At 35.7% G+C, this 14,890-nt stretch overlaps 1 pseudogene; it reads right to left on the bottom strand.

Moving 5' to 3' along the window:
- Positions 1–1,895: 1,895 nt before the first annotated feature.
- Positions 1,896–14,890, bottom strand: part of LOC136839128 (solute carrier organic anion transporter family member 74D-like) — a 24,171-nt pseudogene continuing 11,176 nt past the window's right edge.

The following is a 14,890-nucleotide window of genomic DNA, read 5'->3' as shown; positions in this document are numbered from 1 at the left end:
TGGCTATGAAGAGGAATGCAGCGATCTACATCCAAAAATATGTAGAAACTGGAAAGAAGGAAATGGATGTAGGTTTAATAAGAAATGTAGGTACATGCATCCTGTAGCCATGAAAACCAAAATCAAAATCAAATACATATAAAAATCAAGGTAAAAATGAAACAAATAAAGAAAAGAACAAAGATCATGTGATGAAGGCAAAAGCAAGCCAACAACACATTATGAAATGTCAGCACCACGATATGAGCCATCAGCACCTAGATATAGCACAAGGAACAAGCAATGTATCTATGATGCTAGGGATGGTGCAGATATGGAGATAAGTGCAGGTTTATGCACAAAGTGAATAAATATGAAGCTGGAAGAACAAATATAATGGAAAAGTTGGATTTTTAATGTACGAATTTCTGGAAATGAAAAAGATCAACATATCAGAACAGGAAAGAGACATGGAAAATCCTTATTATTACCCATATTAGATAATGGAGATAATACGCAAACCATCATAGTGATGAACGCGCAGGGTTTAGTTTCGAGTAACTCAAAAGAAGATAGTTCTTAGAAGAACTAACCCAAAATGAAAAAATAGAAATATTGAATATAAGTGAAACCTGGTATTCCCAAGAGACTGGTAATGATGACCAGATAAAGGGTTTCAAACTTATAGATCAGATAGAAAAATAGAAATCAAGGGGGAACCGATATATGGGAGAGATGCCAATCAAGGAAAAATCTGTGAGAAATATAGTAAGACAGAATGTGAATTAATAGCGGTAGAATTTGAATCTGAAAAATTAGTGAACATTGTAATATATAGACCCCCTAATACTAAAGAGTTTGACATAATAATTGAAAAATTGGATGAAATATGTAGAAATCACAAGGACTGGACTATACTCCTAACTGAGACTTTAACTTTCCTTTTGTAGAATGGAAAGAACGAATAGGAGACTGTGGTTGTATTTATACATATAAAAAGAGAGCAATAGTAGTGCAGAAGATAAGAGGCAATTTGAAAAGCTATTAGATATGCTACTAGAACATAACATTCAGCAAATAAATCACCTACCAACAAGAAAGGATAATATTTTAGACCTAGTATTTGTGAATGAGGTGAACTATGTTAAAGAAATAATAGTATATAACACGAGTATTTCGGACCATAATGTCATAGAACTAACAGTCCGTTCCAGAACATATGAAAACAGAGAAAAGCAAGAGACGAAAAAATGGGAAGGATATGGAAAATACAATTTCTATAGTAAGAATATAAATTGGTCAAAAATAAATGAAGAATTAAACAAAGAATGGGAAAACATATTTGTAAGTGATGATATACAGATAAATACCGATATATTATATAAAATATTAGAGGAAATAGTGGAAAAATATATACCGAAGAAAAAGTAATCATCAGTCACGAATTCCAAGAGACAGAAGGATCTTGTTCCAGAAAAATTAGAAAGTGGAAAAAGCTCTTGCTAAAGAAAAGAATGCATGGAAAGTGATGGAACTAAAAAGTAAGATAGAAAATGCAGAACAAAAGATTATACAATCAAAAGAAAATGAAAAATGGAACCTAGAAGAAATGACACTACAAAACCCTAAAATTTTTATTCATATGCAAAAAGATGAATAAAATAAGAGTAGAAATAGGCCCTCTAAGAATTGAAGGGCGATTAACGAATGAAAAAAGAAATATGTAACATATTAGCAGAAAGATATAAGAGTGAATTTACACCTAGAATTGACAATGAAGATAATGATACAGAAATAAGAGATGAAAATACTGAATACTTATCAGATATAGATATTACAGAAGCCGATATTGTGCAGGCTATTAATGAAATTAAAATGGATCAGCAGCAGTACCAGATGGAGTACCTGCCATATTGTTAAAGAAAGTGGTTCATTCAATCGCAAAGCCGCTAGCAATATTATTAAGACAAAGTATAGATACAGGCAAGATTTATGATGAGCATAAATTAGCATATATTACTCCTTTCAAAAGTGGTTCAAGACTAGAGGCAAGTAATTATAGGCCTGTGAGTCTGACATCTCATATTATGAAAGTATATGAAAGGGTAATGAAAAAAAAATATAATGAAACATTTAATGAAAAATAGATTGTTCAATATAGGACAACATGGTTTTGTACCCGGAAAAAGTACACAAACCCAACTGTTAGTCCACCATGAAAGCATATATAAAAATATGATAAATGAAAAAGATACAGATGTGGTTTACCTAGACTTTGCAAAAGCTTTTGATAAGGTAGATCATAATATATTAGCGAAAAAAAATTAGAAAACATAACATTGTTGACAAAGTAGGAAGATGGATAAAAGAATTTTTGCAAAACAGAAAACAGATAGTGATTGTAAACGATGAGAAATCGGATGAAGCTACGGTAATATCCGGTGTACCACAGGGTACGGTGTTAGCTGCATTGCTGTTTGTGATTATGATTGCAGACATAGACAGTAATGTTAAGGACTCAGTAGTAAGAAGTTTCGCAGATGACACAAGAATAAGTAGAGAAATTGCTTGTGATGAAGATAGGAACTCGCTACAAAGAGACCTAAACAAAATATATAAATGGGCAGAGATAAATAGGATGGTATTTAACTCTGATAAATTTGTATCAGTGAACTATGGTGATAAAGTAGGAATGCTATATGCATATAAAGGACCTAATAATGAGACAATCACAAACAAGGAAGCAGTTAAAGACCTTGGTGTGATGTTGAATAGGAATATGTTATGCAATGATCAAATAGCAATTCTATTGGCAAAATGCAAAGCAAAAATGGGAATGTTGTTCCGGCACTTCAAAACAAGAAAAGCTGAACACATGATTATGCTTTATAAAATGTACGTACGTAGTCCACTTGAATATTGCAATATAATATATGGTACCCACACTACCAAAAGGATATTGCACAAATAGAGAGTGTACAAAGGTCATTTACAGCTAGAATAGAAGAAGTTAAGGACCTTGACTACTGGGAAAGACTACAATTCTTAAATTTATATAGTCTTGAAAGGAGAAGAGAACGCTACATGGTAATTCAAGCATGGAAACAGATAGAAGGAATTACTGAAAACATCATGGAACTAAAATTATCAAAAAGAGCAAGCAGAGGTAGATTAATAGTGCCAAAAACTATACCAGGAAAATTAAGGAAAGCACACAGGACATTAATCCACCACGCACCAGCATCGATAATGCAGCGTCTATTCAATGTGCTACCAGCTCATCTGAGGAACATAACAGGAGTGAGCGTAGATGTGTTTAAGAATAAGCTCGAGAAATATCTAAGATGCATCCCAGACCATCCAAGACTGGAAGATGCAAAATATACCGGAAGATGCGTTAGCAACTCTCTGGTAGACATCAATGGCGCCTCACACTGAGGGACCTGGGGCAACCTGAAACGATTTGTAAGGTCTGTAAGGTAAGGAGTTTGAAGGTATAACAGCAGAACTATGAGATACCATGAATTGCTCTCTCTCTCTCTCTCTCTCTCTCTCTCTCTCTCTCTCTCTCTCTCTCTCTCAAAAATTGGTCCCTGGGTCTTGGTAATTCTTATCAGCAGTATCTCGTAAGAACTTCCTTATACCCACATCTTAACAATTTATCAGTAGAAGAAAAATTAATCTGAAGTGTTAAGTGAAAACTGTCTTTAATTTACTGACGTAGTTATATTTTTCATTTAGTGCATAATTGTATTCATTGCTCTTTTCTTCTTCTTATTTCTTTATTCCGTTCTTTTCCGGTTCTTTCTTCTCCTCTTCTTTCTTATTCAAGGGTTCAGACTCTTCGGTCTTTCCTTCCTTCTTCTCCTCCTGTTTCTCCATGTCTATTTCGTCCTCCCTCTCTCCGTAAAGGTCCATTTGTCGACTGTAGTGGAAAACGACGATATCTCCGATGACTGATATGAATATGAAGACTGGAAAGAAGGGAGGGAAAGAAAAATTTAAGATAAGATCGATGGAGATGTGAAGATATTAGGATAAAATATTTTCGCGAGAGTAAAAAATTGAAGAGAATTATTTAATAGATATATTCAAGAAGATGGACGAGCTTGTAATTTAACACGAGTCAGTTATCCAATTTGAATGCAAGTACTTAACATAAGGCAAAACATATATATATATATATATATATATATATATATATATATATATATATATATATATATATATATATATACACACATTCATATATAATATATATTTATATATATGTAAATTTATGTACATACACATTTAAATGTATATATATACACTTAATAAAGTATATGAACATATATATACATATATTTATAATTATGTATGTGTTATATGTGTGTATATACTGTATATATGTGTGTGTGTGTGATTTTAAATCAAGAAAAGGTAAAAGCGTGATGGTTATACGAACAAAGTTACAGCTACGAAGGAAAAGTGAAACAATGAGATGCTAAGTACTTTCGTCTTATTACCAAGACATGGTCACAGCAACTGGTAATAAGACGAAAGTACTTAGCATCTAATTGTTTCAATCTTTCCTTCGTGGCTGTAACTTTGTTCACACACACATGTATATATGCATATTTATATGTATGTATGCCTTGTGTGTTATTGAAGATATAAACTGTAGGTTTTTTATTAAAAAAATATACTATAAACAAAGTGCAAGGATTGATTTGACAGCTTACGATAAGTTTTTCTATTGAGAAAATATATTAAAACCAGAAAGCAATGGTCGATAGCTTACTCGCAGGAACCAGGTGGATGATAAGGCGAAATTTGTCAGAATCGTAGAGCCAACAGTTGCCGTATTCCCCACAAGTCTTGTCCCAGATCAGACAAGCAGAATCTAGACGGTGGAAGAAATACATTAGTTTCCTATTGACTGGACTGAAGGAATGAATTAACGTTAATTGAAGTAGTCAGGGCATGAACGACAGCTAAGTATAGTACTAAAGATACGAGTAATGTGGGGTGAGGTACTGATAAAACATATGAAAGTTATACGATGTATTAAATATAACTAATGAAAGTCAAATATTGAAAGAATACAAGAAAGTTAAGTGAAGTATCATGGGGAAGAATTAACTGGGACAGATAGAGAGTTTTTGGTGGATTAGTTTGATTTGGCTTAATTCAGTAAAGTTAAGTTAAGTTTACCTTAGTTTAACCAGACCACTGAGCTGATTAACAGCTCTCCTAGGCCTGGCTCGAAGGATTAGACTTATTTTACGTGGCTAAGGACCAATTGGTTCCTAGCAACGGGCCTACATCTTATTGTGGAATCCGAACCACATTACAGCGAGAAATTAATTTCTATCACCAGAAATAAATTCCTCTAATTCTTCATTGGCCGGTCGGAGACTCGAACTCGGGCCTAGCAGAGTGCTATCCGAGAACTCTACCGACCCTTCCAACGAGGAACTTGAAAGACTGGGTTTCTTCATAGTAAATGAAAACTGTTTATCCTTGTTCACTGAATAATCTAGGAATTAATAGAAAGAACGGAACGGAAATATGCATGCAATTTTTTTCACGTTTTGTCACTGAAATTCCTCACGCTCCATAGAGCGTTAATGAAAGTCCTTTCCTGGAAAACTACAGAGAGAAATATTTTTTCGGTTTTGTCGTAATACTGATTCGGGACTTTATTAGATTACTGATTTTCATGTAAAAGTTGACAGAAAAACGGAGTACTTATGAGTTCATATGTCTCCAACTTACCCACGATGGCTCCCATAATTATGGGAGCTGGAATGAAACCAAAGAGGCTTATGCATACTGTAATGGCGCCCAAAGCAATGCCCTTGTCTTCGTCAGCCACAGATCTGAAACGAGTTAGGGGCTTATTGAAAATATTGTTGCATTAAAATAAGACTTTTTCTTGAAATTCTTTAAATCATTCGAGTAACTGATTATATTTTTAATATTTCTTGCCATTCCTATTTGTATAAGTCGATCTTAATATGTTAACTTATGGTATATGTCAATTCTAGCCCATGCAAGTGGTTAAGGCCACCCTCTCTCTCTCTCTCTCTCTCTCTCTCTCTCTCTCTCTCTCTCTCTCTCTCTCTCTCTCTCTGGAAGCATACCTGATGTTTATAAGACTACTTCCAACTCTCCCGGTAGATGCCACTGTTTTCACGACCATCTGAATGATGATGTAGTAAAAGAACTTGTCACAAGTCTCGTCGCAGTATCCACTTGTGGCGTATCCGAAGTGTGTTTGGCCCTGCACATAGAAGGTTAAATTTTTGTCAAAGTTGAAAGTTATTGATACGAAAGTGAATTGATAAGGAAAAAGATAAATTTATGGCACAGTTCAGGTTGCTAATAGAAAAATGAATTGATAGGAAAAAACGGTTGAATTTATGGCACAGTTGAAAATTATTAAAATGACAGTGAATTTTTGAGGAAAAACCGTTCAGTTTATGGCACAGTTGAAAGTTCCTAACAGACAAGTGAATGGATAAAGAAAAATTTTTAAATATATCGCACAGTTGAAGGTTACAAATACAGTGTTAATTGATAGGAAAACGGTTAAATCTATGACACAGTTAAAAGTTAATAATATTAAAGTGAATTTAGGGAAAAATATGAATTTATGGCACAGTTGAAAGTTACTGAAACGAAAGTGAATTGGTAAGGAAAAAAGTTTGAAATATATGGCGCAGTTGAAAGTTACTAATACGAAAGTGAACTGGGAAAGATCAGTTAGATTTACGTAGTTACAAGCGTGGGTGATACATTTTATTACTGTGGGGAAATATGTACATTACTATGGGGGAATGCATACATTTTAAGGTATCCTACTTGGTGATGGAAAACCATTTTAGATAATTCGCCAAGTGTCAAGTGTCTATTTATCATGTAAATTTTTACTGCATTTCTTGGGAAGAGAATGGATAATAAGACACAGGACATATTAACTGCTTTAAATAAACTACTTTTTACGAAATGACAGTGGCGGTTATTTGAATTATAATAAAAATCAAATTCAATAAATTTTAAAATAACACTATTTAGAGACTCATCTAGTAAATGTTTAAACAATAACATTTGTCCCTGTACATTCCATCGTCATTTCATAAATGCAAACGCACGTATTCCCAAGGCCAAGAGAGACAGGGTCTACCCAATTGGGCTGAGTCGCCTCCCACCTGGGTTAAGTACGTAGGCGATGACATATCTTAGAGGTACTACCTGCTCATTACGGCAATTCACCTGCTGACGCAATAAGGAGGTAGACAAAGCTCCGCCTACAAGGGGGATTTGGGGGGAAGTGAGTAGACCTTGTCTCTCTTGGCCTTGCGTATTCCTGTATGGTGGAATTTAGTGGCATTATTGCAGGCTAACTCCATGTTGCATTCGTCACTTCAGCTTGCAAGCTTGCAATTAAAATTGAATGCTGAATAAGCACATGTTGGAGGCTTCAGTAACTTTATTGCAGAATGAGTTTATCTCATTTAGGCTCGTTCGTTGCAACATGAATTCTATTTTTAGAGAGATGGTGCTAGGCAAGCATATAATCAAAGGAGTTGTGCAGGAAAAGATAGATTGCAGTGCAACTGGGTATTAGTTTGTATTTACATTCCTTCATGAAGTAATGCAACAAGCTTTGCTCGTTTTTTTTTTTGAGAAAAAAGAAGGGGTGGAATTTATTTATATATATGTATATATAATATATATATGTATGTATGTATATATATATGTATATGTATATATATATACATGTGCAGTACATGTATATATATATATATATATATATATATATATATATATATATATATATATATATATATATATATATATATATATATATATATATATATATATGTCACGTTAAGTGATGGTTTTGCAGGAACTGCTGGTTCCCCGCTCGTTCCCTTTGCGGATTGCTGCCTCCTTACCTTCAAGTTTTTTTGTTTTGATGTTTTCGTGGTGAGCTGCCGTTTTTCTGTCTGCAGTCGGGTCTGGTAGGGCAGCGAAGGTAGCGGCTGTGGCAGCAGCAGCAGGCAGTTTTTGGAGTCGACGTTGGTCGAGTTTTTGAGCAACAAATTGGAGCACGCCTACGAAGTGGAGCACGTCGTAGAGGTGGAGTGTGACCATGAGTAGTCGTGTGACCACGAGCTGCTCATCTTTGATGACAGCGTGAGGCTGTCCTGACGTCTCCATCAGGGTTTTCTGGTTGGTGGGTTTTGTCCCAGTTGCACAGCTGAGGGCTGTCTTGGTGCCCTGATGGAGGACGTATGTTTGGTTTTTTTCTGCCTGCTGTTGTTTATTTTTGCCTTTTTTTCTTACAGCTACTTTTTGTTTATTTAACTTGATTTTGTTTAGAGCTGCCTTTTGGTTTTTTTGTATTTATGGTTTTTATCTTTTACCAGACCTGACTCACTTGTAAATATTGTAAATAAATTAATTTTAAGCTCATTTTATTGTTTTTGTTGTTTTCTCCTCCTTTGTTTGTTGCATCTGCCGTCAGTCATGACAGCCCCGTCCTGAGTATGTTAAAGAACCTGCATAACGGCCCACTCGGGTCGTTACAATATATATATATATATATATATATATATATATATATATATATATATATATATATATATATATATATATATATATATATATATATAGAGAGAGAGAGAGAGAGAGAGAGAGAGAGAGAGAGAGAGAGAGAGAGAGAGAGAGATATATATATATATATATATATATATATATATATATAGAGAGAGAGAGAGAGAGAGAGAGAGAGATATATATATATATATATATATATATATATATATATATATATATAGAGAGAGAGAGAGAGAGAGAGAGAGAGAGAGAGAGAGAGAGAGAGAGAGAGAGAGAGAGAGAGAGAGAGAGAGATAGAGAGAGAGAGAGAGATTTAAAAACCTCGAAATATTACGAGCAAATATTTACCTGATCCCCTAAACTGTCGAAATTTGTTAGGCCCAAAGGATCCGTTGAGTTTGTGATGCAACGACACCCACTATATACCTGAAAATAGAAGTCTTATTAAAATTTAAAATATCGCTATACTAATGCCGAATTGTAGTTAGAGCCTACAGAAAATTAGAACTGGCGACGAGGTATACATTAATAACTATGGTAATATCACGTATATTTGGCTGAATAACGTCCCAATGAATTTTTTTTTTTTTGTATTATGGATAATCAAATCTAATCCTTAATTTATTTTTATTATTTATCTTGTTATTAATCTATAAAAATCTATTTCTTCCGCTTACCTGTTATGCCCGTACTATCTGTTTAAGTACTTAACGTTTGAAGAAAAAATGTTATTGGGCATTAAGTAATTTATTTTGTTGTATGAAGATCGTCCAGTCAAGAAGTGGTGTGATTACTGTCCATTTCAGGGACCGCGAGTCATCGTTTTTCTCAAATATCTTTCAAACTAAGTATTTGATCGATAATTTTTGGTAATATAGTGTATTGTCAAATAGTGTCAGTCAAGGCGTTTACTCTTGACATTTAAAGACAAAAAGTCGCATGAGTCAGCAGGACTAATCTACGCAGTCGAGCGTCCGCTATCCCCCATAGACAGGAAAGGGCGTGAGGAGATTGGGAGGCCTGGAAAGTGGGTTGAGGGAGGGATGAAGAGGAGAGGGAAAGTGATGGACGGGATGGAGTTAAAGGACGTTCGAATGCATAGTTTGGCGATGCTTGGCAACACTATGTAAGTCAAGAGTAAACACCTTTACTAACACCATTTGACATTGCACTATATTACCAAAAATTAGCGGGAGGTGTCTTGTACACTGTGTCGAAGTACCATTTCGATCAAATAATTAGTTTGAAAGATATTTGAGAAAAGCGATGACTCGCGGTCCCTGAAATGGATAGTAGTTTACTTTTTTGTTTACTTTTTTCGTGTGATCTCATTCTTGTCTTGCATTTGATTTCAATATTCAACACTGAGATACTTTTCTTCCCCAGATAACAGTTGGCTTTGTAAGTAGGTGTCTCTGCTTAGTTGGTTTCGTCAATTTATTTTGTGGGTGACAACTCTTAGTCATTATGGTAGCTTATTATTCTGCTTATACTGTACATAGTTGGCTCACTTTATATATAGTTATTTTCACTGTCTAAATATAGCAAGATTAATGAAATAGTTTTGCATCAACCATAATTCTGAAAGGTTCCTTGTGAAATTTAAGGTTATTAATCAACATATTAGTCAACATAATATTGCTGCATTATATTATAGCCCCCAAAAGTTCATATCCCGTCAACGGTTAATCTCTTAGTAAACAACATCCTTTGGAAACAGTACACACCTTTATATTATTTTTTTTTTCATGCCCCATGGGTCAAGAACAACTTTTGCAGTATCGTCCACCAGACGAATGACTGAAATTTGACGGTTAAAACAAGCTGACTGACCTGCGAATTCGTTTACGGAACTAACGATGACCATTTTAACTCACTATTGGACTCGATGTGGTATCAGCAGCAGTGCAGCCGGCGTAACAAGGAGAATAGAAAAGGGTCTTTTGGTCTTCGGAACAAACCGGCGTGAATCTGTCCGAGCACCCACAGTCAGCTGAGCAAGGCGGTCCAATTGACCTGTGTATTATGAACAGAATATATTGCTTCATATAAATTGAATCAATTTTAGTCCCCTAGGGGGTAGTGCCGTCAGTGCACCTCACGCGGTGCACTGTAGGCATTACTTAAGGTTCTTTGTAGCTTCCCTTCGGCCCCTAGCTGCAACCCCTTCGTTCCCCCGTTCATCTGTTTCACTGTACAAAATTATTTTCAGCGCTGTTCATATTCTCTTCCAATTCATTACATTCGGATTCCAATTCATTTTTAGTAAATACTTCCTTTTATGTCAGACGTTTGGAATCAGTAATGTAAAGAGATATCTTACCCTTCCACTGGTCCAATAACTTGGAGTTTCGGGCAGCCAATAAACATGAGTACGAGATAACTGCAGCTCTGAAGGAGTGTGATGAAGATGTTATACCCAGTGACGAACCTCGGGCCAGGCTTGGCCCATCGCAAGACCGCCCCGCCTAGGCCAGTGCCGAGTACGAGGGACACAAGGCTGGTAACACCTGGAAAATTCAAGATAGAATTTAGAGAGTATTTAGATACTGGTTATCCCTTTTAGTTCTTGGGAAATTACTTTTTATGGAAGGAGCCTTAAGGATAAATTGCTTCTTTAACATTTAGAGAATGGTTATCCCTTTTAGTTCATGGGAAATCAGTTTTTAGCAACTGGCTTATGGAAGGAGCCCTAAGGATAAATTGGTACTTTTATAATTTTTATCAAAAATGATAGTATATAGATACTGGCCTTTCCTTTTAGTTCTTAGGAACCAGTGTTTTAGCAACTGGCTAATGGCAGGTGCCTTTAGGATGAACTGATACTTTTTTGGTAATTTTTATAGTATTTAAATACTGGCCTTCCCTTTTAGTTCTTGTGAAATCGGCCTTTAGCAAGTGACTAATGGCAGGAGCTTTGATGTTGAAATGGTACTTTTTCGGTCATTTTTTATAGTATTTAAATAATGGCGTTCCCTTTTAGTTTTTGGGAACCAGTTTTTAGCAACTGGCTCATGGCAGGAACCTTATTGATGAACTGGTACTTTTGTGGTCATTTTTATAATATTTAGTTAATGGCCTTCCCTTATAGTTCTTGGGAGCCAGTCTTTAGCAACTGACTAATGGCAGTAGTTTCAAGGATTAACTGGTACCTTTTCAGTAATCCTTTAAATTGGAACCAATGGGACTAATTCTGACCGAATATTAGTGGTCTTGTAACCCTTGTTAATAGGCTTTTTAACGTAAGCAAGGAAAATTAATTCGAAAACCAGCAAGAAACGATGACTGCAAAAATCGTGTCGTTAGTTTATTCATTATTCAGAGTCACTGCATGGTAACCATAGATCTGCCATTCTAAAAGGGTCTGGTGTGTTATGTGCTCTTACGAATTTAAAAAGCCTAAATATAATGTGATACTGGAATTTAAGGTATTACCGTGTAAAATCAAATGCTTATAAATGTGTCTGAGATGAAGATTTTGACCTGCTTCTAAGATTCTACAAGCAAGCAAAAATATACAGTAAAAGTTAAATTTAAACCTTTCCATATAATCTATATGTAAGGAACCACTCGTCAGTAACATAATATTAAAAAAAGTAACCCCCTACCCGTGTAATAACTGGAATCGGAGGTACTCCTCCTAAACTGATTTTCCAGGTACTTGGGCTTGAAATTCCAGTAGCCCGAGGCAGCTATGATATAAACGACTGTGTTGAAGAGGTTTCCAACCCAGATTTTGTTGGTGAAGATGCGCCTCAAGGCTTTTTTCAGATCTGGAAGGAGGAAATTTTGTTAAAAACAAGATCTGGGGCTAAAGTTATTGTAACAGGGATTGACATCTTTATCACGGGAAAAGTATTTGAGGAAACTACCATCTTGTAGAGAGGAAGAAAATCCTGCATGACAAGAAGTGGGACCAAAGTGGCTGACATCTTGTACTGAGGTCATACGGAAACAGTGTTACTGAGAATGTTTACTAAAGAGTGCTTGGAATGTGTTGATTTATTATTGCAGTCTTGTAATTGAAAGTACCACTTTATTTTCATGTGTGTTTTTTGCCTTCAGTCGTTGTTATTTATTTTGGCTGTCATACGGAATATTACTTTTGAACAAAAGTCCTCAGATTTGTCTTTAGATATTTAAGTAAAAATGAATTGCGGTGTGAAAAATAAAGTGAATGCTGTAAAACTTTTATGTGCTGGTGCTCATCGAAGGAAAAAAACAGGCAGCTCATACATTCCTTAAACAGGGCAAGTAGATGGTATCAAAAGTTAAGTATGGACAGGGCAATCAGCCATTGCAATTATGACAAAATGTAATACGAATTACAATTGTCATTGTTATTTAGTTACCATATTACTCTGTTTATATACTCGTCATCCAGAGCCTAGGTCACAGTTCATGTGATAAGCCTGACCTATCCAGGCAAACACTGACGCTCTCCAGCCTGACTGACTTAAAAATAATTAAATAAAAAAATATGTAAATAAATAAATCAATAATTAAGTAATAAATAGACAGGTAAAAAATAAATATATGATTAATAAATAGACAAATAAAAGATTTTTAAAAAGCAACTCACTCGCGAAGGTGGGTTTTTCTCTGTCCTCTTTCTTAGTTTTGGCCAGAGAGGCGAAATACTCGATGCCCCTGTTCCCTCCTGCCTGGGCCTCCTTCTCGGCTTGTCTGACCACTCTCTTCGACTCCCTCTTCAGCGTGGCTGGGAGCTTCTTCGGGAAGAGGCTCAACAGGCTCGCGGCAAATATCAAGTTGCTGCCGAAGAAGAGGTAGCCTGGAAGGGAGTGAGATCCTTGCGTTTACATTCAAGAAGTACACTGTAGGCATTACTGAAGGTTCTTTGCGGCGTCCCTTCTTTGTCCCCTAGCTGCAACCCCTTTCATTCCTTATACCTCCTTTCATAATCTCTTTCTTCTATCTTACTTTCCTCAACCCTCTCATAACAATTGTTTCAACTCCATTTTCAGTGATGAATGACCTCATTGGTCCCAGCGCTTGCCCTTTGACCTAAATTTTATAACCCAGTTCCGATTCAAAAAGGGAGCTGGTTTCAGCGTCTTAAATTAATCAGTTTGATAAATGGAAAATAAAAAAAATATATGGCATGTTTTAGGGGTGAGATATTGAAATGTACACTGAGTCAAAGTCTAAACTTAAAGTGCTCAAAAAAAAAAAGATAAAAAAAGTTTCGTAGACAAATAACAGTAAAAAAGATGGAACACCTTTACCTACCGTATGAGATAATGAAAATAATCACTGATTAAAATTCTTAAAATGAAAGTGCTAAAAAAAAGATAATTTCTTAACCTAATGAAGAGAAAAAAATAGAATATCTTTACCTGTGAGATATTGAAAATGAACATTGCTTCAAATTCTTAAAATGAACGTGACCAAAAAAATGAATTTCTCAAATAAATAGTGGTCGAAAAGATAGAATATCTTTACCTATGAGATATTGAAAATAAACGCTGCGTCAAATTCTAAACTGAAAGTGCTCAAAAAGAAAGAGAATTTCTCAAGCTAATGATGAGAAAGCAGAGAATATATTTACCTATCCACCAAGCTCCGTACCACCTCGGGTCCTTCCTAGTAAGATTCGGTTGCTCCGAAGGGACGATCCACACTGAAAGGCACCTTCCTCCTACGAAATATCCGCACACTGGTCCCAGAATCCTCAGCATGAAGGTGGCAGCTAGGGAGGACAGAATTAGATTATCAAAGCACTGTCTCCCGAAGGTGGATAGTGCCATCAGTGCACCTCACGCTGTGTACTGTAGGCGTTATTACTTGAGGTTCTTTGCAGCGTCACTTCTTTGGCCCCTAGCTGTAATCCCTTCCATTCCTTGTATTATACCTCCATTCATATTCTCTTTCTTCCATCTTACTTTCCTCAACCTCTCCTAACAATCTAACAATATTTTCATGGTGCCACTGCAAGGTTTTCCTCCTGTTAAACCTTTAAAACTTTTTTACTCTCAGTTTCCCTTCCAGAGTTGAATGACTTCATCATAGATCCCAGCGCTGTTTGGCCTTCTGGCTAAATTTTACATTTCATTCATTTACTGTATATTTCATCAAGGCAATGCATCAATAAACGTTTGTCACAGTAGAATTCACTAACTAGTAAAATCGAAGGAAACCTAATAGGATTGTTGTGTTATTACTCAACTTCAGTTGCCCCTACCGTAGTAAATAGGATAGCTCTTCTTGCTTATGTTATCGTCCATGTAAGTGACACCAATACTGTAGAACATGCTGACGGTAACGCCAACGCAGAACTGCG

Source organism: Macrobrachium rosenbergii, chromosome 6, assembly GCF_040412425.1.
Source record: "Macrobrachium rosenbergii isolate ZJJX-2024 chromosome 6, ASM4041242v1, whole genome shotgun sequence".
Lineage (NCBI taxonomy): Eukaryota > Metazoa > Arthropoda > Malacostraca > Decapoda > Palaemonidae > Macrobrachium > Macrobrachium rosenbergii.
This window is presented reverse-complemented; position numbering and strand designations above follow the sequence as displayed.